Raw genomic sequence first — 8,742 nt, 5'->3', positions numbered from 1 at the left:
AATTAGTTCCCTCTTAAAGTTCTAACACAAAATAGTGAACGGGAAAAATGAAAAAAAAAGGACAAATTACAAAAACACCTTTTGAGGATTGGTAAAAATATGGATTTTTTTCTGAAGTTTGAGAAATTATATCTTGTCTCCTGAGGTTTATATTTTCATAATAAATTGTCTCTTGAGGTTTTTATTTTTATATAGATTCTCTCCTAATTTTTCCTAATTTGTTATGAAAATTTGACCCGCAAAGGTAATTTGTAATTTCTCAGCCCTCAGAGGAAAATTTGTATTTTTACCAAATCTCGAGAGGAGTGTTTGTAATTTGCCTAAAAAAAAAATTACTCAAACATACAGTGTAAGTGTGTCTGTAATGGATTGTAATGAGTGTAATTAGAAAGTTGTGAAATATAAGTGCCGCTTTATACTTTTCACATAAAATATAAATGTATTTGTGGTGAGGTATAATTGAAAGATCATGAGATATAAGTATCATTTACATTTGTCGTGTAGGTTATTTTTTCCTCTTCTCTTACTTGTCTGTAATTTTCCATGATGAATACTATAATTTAAACCAATAATTATTAAAATTTGCTCATACAACATTGAATAATTTCTCAATATGACTTGAGTGAACATTGGAGTACGAAATTTACAATTATTTGAGTAAATAAATTTATAATTAATTGATGCTAAAAAAGTTATAAATTCTTAATTAGTTATATAGGGGTAAATTACAAACACATCCCTTAAGGTTTTATTAAAATACAAATCGCCTCCTGTGGTTTTAAAAATTATATTTTATCCCCTGAGATTTCTAATTTCATAATAAATTGTCCCTTTTATTAATAAATCATCAAGTCAATTAATAGTTTTTAATAATGTTAAAAGTATATTTCAATTAATAATTTAGGTAATTTTATTATATAGGAGAACAATTAGGAATTTTATTTTTTCAATTAATTTTGTTAAATAAAAATTCTAATAAATGGATATTTATAATTTTTCAAACTACAAGAGTCAATTTGTATTTTAAGTAAACTTCAGAGAATGTATTTGTAATTTACCCTAGATATGGGTTAATAGGATTGGAATTTTTTAAATTTAGGATTAAATTTAAATTTGATAGTCATGTACGGTTTTAAGATATTTATCACAAATCTTATTTTGATAATTTGAATAATTTATTTTATAAATGTCATTTTTGTTATAGACAAATATAACAAAATAAAAATATTATTTTTATCGAATCAATTTAATTTTTTTTCATAAATAATATACATAAAAGACTTTAGAAAAAAAAAAAAAATATATATATATATATATATATATATATATTTAGAGTATCATAATAGGACCCTGTAGTGAATTTCTTGAGTCCCAATATAATGATTAAATTTTTTAAAAAAAATTATTAGCAGAAAAGAAATAACTTTATTGATAGTAACAATCATATAAAATATAGATTACATCAATAAAATTAAGGAAAAAAACAAAGAGTATCACAGTGCTACCTTTGGGAGTTATTTCCCTCTAGATTTTGTACTTGTTAGTGGAACACAACAAATTTGTTGGACGAGATGCTTGGTGGTCACCTTTCATAGGTATTTGAGAGGTAATTATTTTCGTTGATTTTTAAATTTTTTCGTAAGAAGTCGTATAAAAAAACAAAGATAGCAGTGTGATTCGTTTAATTTAGTTTTGTAATTATGATTTGAGTGTGAATTTGTAATTCAAGTGTAAAACTATGAGTTGAGTTTTGAAATAATAAAATATTTGTTTGGTTATGAGTTTCGAATATTTTTTTTTGAATTTTGAAAAGAATTTAATTTTTGAAAAAAATTTTAAGTTGTATTTTAAAATTTGAATTTTGAGTTGTATTTTGAAATTTTTTATATTTATTTTTTTAAATATTGAAAAATGTTTTTAAAAAAATTATTTTTTATTTAATTTTTTTTATTTTATTTTGCATATATTTTAATTTTTATAATTTTAATATTTTAAACTCAAAACATAACTCCACACTCAAATCGTAACCAAACACATAACTTAAAACTCAATTCAAAAACTTTTTAACACATAAATCAAAATTCATAACCAAACATATAATTCAAAACTCCACACTACTCTAAAAACTAGTTTTGAAAATAATTTTTGAATTGGGTTTTAAATAGTTTTAAGTTGCGTGTTTAGTTATGAGTTTAGAAAACAAAATTAAAATTTTCCAATTGGAATCATAATTTCAAAAGAGAACCAAACGCAATGTTTTTATTTTTGATTATTTTAACAAAAAAATCAACACCTCAAAATGGGGCCTGAATATACATTGATTAACAACACTTTTAAAATAAGCTATAAAAAAATAAAACAATACTAGTAATAATTTCTTTGGTAAATTATATAAATAGTCCTCATAGTTTACACGATGTGTTAATTTGGTTCCCGTTATTTTAATTTGCTCAATATGGCCCCTTATTTAACGAATTATGTCAATTTAATCCAATAAATAACGGTTAATAAGTTTGGTGGTCAAAAAGTCAAACTATGTGTTAATTTGGTTATTGTAGTTTACACAATGTGTAAAATTGACACATTATGTAGACTTTCCGTCCACCAAACTTAACAATCATTATTTATTGGACTAAAATGACACAATCTGTTAAATTAAGGGACAAAATCGAGTAAATTGAAATAACAAGAATCAAATTGATATATCATGTAAACTACAGGACCATTTGCATAATTTACTCTAATTTATTTATCAAAGGACTTTCAAGAGAATTAACAACAACAACATCAAAACCCTAACAGGTGCTGCAGAAGAAGAAGAAGTACAGCTAGTTCTCTTTCTCTCTTTCACTAGTACTACAGGGTCTCCTCTCAATGCCCACAACGATGGGATTTTCTATAATCATTTGTTCAAACACAATTCTAAGATTTTTAAGAAGTATTTAGTTCATTCAAATAAAATTATTATTATGTGAGAATGTTTGCTTTCATGATTTGATTAGCTAAAAATGTGATAAAAAAAATATTTTAAATAGAATCATTTACTACAATATATAAGAGTTGAGACAAGTTTTTTTTTTTTTTTTTTATTTCTAAAAATAAAAATTTTGTTGTAAAAAACGTTTAGGGACTAAATTTAGTTGCCTCTAGGACAGCCACTAAAAATCATTCTGAAATGTAAAAAAAAGTCTTTGCGGGACAAAATTTTAAAAATATCGCTAATAAATGTACTTTTAGGGACAAAATAACTAGGTCCTTAAAAAAGTTTTTTTTTAGACAACTTTTGTTCTCAAAAGGTTAGTAATTCATCATTAAATGTTTAATTTTGTTGCTAAAAATAAAATAATAATACTTTTGGTGATAAAAATATTTTGTCCTTAAAAAATAATTTCGTCCATAAATTTTTGTCTCTAAAATCTTAATTTTTTGTAGTGATTGCTTACCATCATAAGTAAATTACATTTTATAGTAAGATTAATGTTTGGCTTTATTTTCAAAATTAATTTCTTAATTTTTAGAAAAAATAAAAATCAGTTTGATAAATAATACTAAAAAACTTATAAAATAATATAGAGATATATAATAGGGAAAATAACCGTACACTGGGATAATAATAAAAATTACAAAATCTTAAAACGCATAACATTTTAATTATTAAATTATATAAATTTTACCATTGATTTATATTTATTTTTTTTTGCCACCACTTTGCTGTAATTGCCCCCATATGATAAGATATAACCCTCTCCCAACCCATTAATCCTGCCCCTATCCAAGTCCAAATTAAAGGCTTCTAGCTTTTCTTTTTTCTGTTTTATTTATTTATTAAAAATGATAATTGGATTCTCCTTCTTTTTCTGAGTAAAGAGACATATGATATGTGGTTACCTTTTAAAAAGTTAAAATGTGTTAGAGATGTCACCTACTTATGTGCATGAAAGAGAGTGGTGGTTATTTGTAGTTTCATTGCAGCTATATATAGCTTAGAATAACTACCATTCAAGGGAAGAATCATAACAATTATAATGCCTTTGACAGTAGTAAAAAAAAAAAAAAAAATCAGAAAGTGTGTCAAAACTTTACCAAAAATATGTCAAGAATTTCAAGTTTATGGGTAGATATTCCAAGTTGATGTTATGGAATCCCACGTTAAATGAATTTGACCATGGATAATAATTTTTAATTTTTTTCTTTTTTAATTTTTTTCTTAAATCATAGTATTATTGTAAAAAAATAAATAAATAATTGATTTTAAAACAGCTTGTCCTTGTAAGTTATAATTGATAGGAGAGAAAATTGAATCTCAAAAGAAAAGGTTACAATTTTAACAATCAGTCACATATTTATATAAATATTTTAATATACTTTTTACACACACATATATATATATATATATATATATATATATAAATATTAACTACTACTCGATAAGTGGTAATTAACATTTTTGAAAATTTTATATGTAGGATCATAGTCTCCATTTTATTAAAAATATTTTATTTTTGTTTGTGTAAATTAGGTAAAATTATTATAAAATCCCCTCTCAAATCCTTATAATTCCTGTTCTTTCCGTACAATTTTGATATTTATACAAAAACTACAACATATAAAATGTTGCTGATGAAATGAGAGTGCCAATAACATTCTCTCTCTCTAACTACAGAATTTAGCCTTTTTGCAAACCAACAATGGGTTAATTTGTTCAGTCAGAACCCTTACATCTTTCCTAAAAGGTCAATTATTTGAATTCTGTTATCTACTTGTTGGTAAAAAAAAAAAAATTAGCCTCGTTATGCGTTTTGCACGTGCCTTTCTTTATTAATATAATTTATTCTCGTATCTTATATTATGTTATTTCATCAATAAAACTTCTCTTTTGCTGATAATAAAAAAAAAATAGCCTCTTCCCACACTCAATGCATGTGCTAATAATGCTAAGAATGTGAAATGTTTAGATATTATTTCTCTTTCATTAATTTTAACCAATTGTGGAGAACAATTTTGAAATTTTTTTTTACACAGTATTGTTCACACCAATCTTTGAATATCTAATATTTTTTTCAAAAAATTAAAACTATCAACACGAATATACAAGTTATATGTAAGAAATGAGTTTACATGGTTACACAACAGACAAAAGGATGCACCAAACTCTTAAGTAGAGGAGAGAAGTTTCTCTCTCTCTCTCTCTCTCTGTCTCTCTCTCTCTCTAACTTGTTCCTAGATGGTAAAAGGAGAGGAGAGAAGTGTACAATGGCATAGATTTTGAGGCTCCACAAATCTTTACTAGAAGCTGAAGCTTATACCAAACAATATTCATTACTTTTGCTTTCAGTCTGCCAAGATTTTTTACACATACAAAATAATGAAAATGCATTGTTTTACATACATATATATATATATATATATATGATTTTCTTGTTTAATCTTCTACTGGTCATGCATATATTTATTTATTGGTGATAATAAGCAACACCATTTGAGTAAATTCAATATTTTCAAAATATCACGTGACATCAGTTATTTGGTGTTTCTAATCAATAATGAATAAAAATTTTATGAGCGGAATAATGTTAATTAACTCACCTATATTAGGTAGTTTTTTTTTTTTTTTTGAAAAACCTATATTAGGTAGTTGGAAAGGAGACAGATAATTCATTAATTTGTTTTGCAATTCTTATTTGTTGGAAATACATGTAGATACTATCACATGATTGTACTAGCAAATGATTGTACTTCCTTTGCGGTGCCAATCTAGTTTTGATTATTGAGGTTAGCTATGATGCTCAATGCACTTTCCTCCTTTGTTGATGTTTAAGTCTTGCATGTATCTTACTATTTTCATCAATGAAGCTTTAAGATTTGCTAATAAAAAAAAAGTTTCTATCATTTCCACCCCTTAGCATTAAATCTATATATATCTATAATGTTAGATTGGTGTTGATACTTTTTTTGAAAATTGTATAACACGCTTTTAAAATTGTCCAATAAAAATCCTTTTTTCACTGTTTGAAATTTTTTCTGTTTGTTTTAATTGTCAGTAAAATTATAAAATACACGATTTAAATTGCTACAGTCCATGTGATACCACTTTTGATATATATAATTATGTATGTATGTATGTATGAATGGCAATATAAATGAGAGTAGGGGCCCTCTTCCATGAGATGGTGAGCTCTCCCTTTCAGCCATTATAGACATTCTTGGATTCTTGTGAGTTATCAGATTTTGATAATGTTAAAACCTAAGTTAGATATTCATCCTTAATGACCACAATCATGGAGGATGAATATGTAAGATTCTCTACTTTGTCAATTAGTGAAGAGTCCAATCTATATGTAATTCACAACCTATGTGATCCATCCTGCTGGCTGGTTTTATATTTTTTCATTCTATTATTTTTAGAAAAATATTATACAAATTAACACATTCTATAAATTTTTCCTGCTTGTTGATATGACACCTATCACATTCTTACAGGGGGTCACATTTTAGATTTTAATTTTTTTTATTGTGTGACATTTTAGTAAGTAACAAAATTTTAAAATTTATTAATTTATAAAATATTACTCTTTTAATGCATTGAAAAGGAATCAGGGCAAAAATGTTATATTATAGATACTAAAAATTCTTACAGTTTTTTTTATCAGCAAAAAAGAACCCTTTATTAATGATAATGAAAGTACAAAGTACAAGAATAAAATTATCAATAAAGAGAGGGAAATGCAAAAACATCAGGCTGAGTAAGATCATCCCAACAAAGTTGGCGCTAAAATGCACACCTTATCATTTGCTAGCACACCACACAATTATGAGGAACTAACTAAAACAGTACAAAACCAAAAAAAAAAAGAAAAAAACAAAACAAAACAAACACCCTAAGAATTCTTATATACCTGTAAATATTTGATTATAGTATTTTTTTGGTACCACACAAAAAACATTTCATAAAATCTTTCACGATAAAACCAGACTTTTAGTAAGAGGAGCCCAACTAACCTGTAATATACGTAATGTTATATGAATAAAAAAATTATAACTAATGATGTAGTAAATTTTGATTTTATTATTTTAAAACACAAGATCGATCAAATTGACTTATATTTTTAAAAATGTCATTGTTCCATTATTTTAGTCAATTTTTATATAAAAATTCTGTAAATATATGATTTTCTTTGCAATATACACGAATTTATTTGTGGTGAGAATTTTATATATTTATCATATTCATGTTAAGAATTATGGGAAGGATCAACAAAAGTAGTGCATTAATCATTCAATCTCAGTTAGATACACTAAAAGTAAAATATATTTTGATTGGACCAAGGCAATGGTGGAGTTGTATAGGCTCTAATGGGGCCAACTCATCCTCTAAAGTTTTACAAAATTGTATTGGATTGATGCACATCATGCATTCCAAAAAAACTTTTGGCCTTTTTATGTAAAATAAAATGATAATTTGCCAATTTCATAAGAAATAAATGCTGTGATTATGTATTACATGAAAGTGATGCACTCTTCTTATATATTCTTAGACTCCATTTTGTTTTTATTCATCAAATTTACAATAAAATCCTTCAATGTGCCTTTTTGTTTTTGTTGAGTTTGTGAGCCAAGGGTATTACTGCCCCTTCATTATATGAGTCAAGAGTAAACTGGTATTTTCATCATATAAAGGAAAAAGATGGAGTGCAAGAGGATTAAAATTAAGAGTGTGCCAATGTAAAATTTTGGTTTCTATAAATTTAGCTCAACTAGCCCTAAATCTTTTCATCATATAGTTTAAACATTTATTTTCAACTTTAAATGCTTTAATTTCTTGCATTGTTTTTTTTTTTATCAGCAAATTGCAACTTTATTGAATAATAAGAGAAGTACAATTTCCTGCATTGTTTACTAGAGATGTTGAGAAGAATTGAAGTCAAGAGGGTGAGTGATTATTTAATCAAAGCCACATTGTACTAAGTTTTTTCACAAGCAAAAAACACTATAGCACCCATGACATGTTTACAAATGCCCCAAGTACCAATTCTTGATTTAGCCAATAAATTCAAACCACATATGAGATCCTAGCTAAATTGCACACCTTGAATAGTCAATGTTACTCTTTCCTCACACAAGTATCAAGGGGTTACCTTACATGTCTACCAACACATTCCTCCTGCACATGATGCCATCCACTACCTAAGGCATTGTATGTCCATAGTGTTGCATCAATGTACTACTTAAGTAATGCAAAATTTTGTATGTAACCCTTAAGTGCCATTACACCAAACATAAGATACTTTACACATAAGACATGATTCAGTGCCATCTCATATAAATTTATTAGTGTGTGATGTTGCCTTCTTATCTCATACCTTCATCCACGAGATCCTATAAGTCAAGTTCAAACTAAAATCAATACATATAGATTGAAAAATATAAGGGTTTTGTTTGGGTATGGCACACGAAAGCTACACTCTTAGTAACATCTCAAGCCGAGTGAGCTATTGGGACCCTATAAAAATTAATCACTTTGCTTGTTTTTGGTTTTTTAAAAACATTTTTCAAAAAATTTTACTTTTTTTTTTTTTGTGTTTTTTTGTTTTTACTGAATTTTTTTTAATATTTTAAGCAATTTTTATTTTTATTTTTAGACACACTTAACATAAATATACATAAAAAGTATAATTTTTGTGAAAAAAAAATCTTTTAAAAATTCACTAAATACCAAAAATATAAAAAAAAAATACGAGAATT

The sequence above is a fragment of the Camellia sinensis genome, chromosome 13 (genome assembly GCF_055761805.1).
Source record: "Camellia sinensis isolate YWXY chromosome 13, ASM5576180v1, whole genome shotgun sequence".
Taxonomy (NCBI): domain Eukaryota; kingdom Viridiplantae; phylum Streptophyta; class Magnoliopsida; order Ericales; family Theaceae; genus Camellia; species Camellia sinensis.
The sequence above is the reverse complement of the archived record's forward strand: the minus strand, read 5'-3'. Positions refer to the sequence as shown.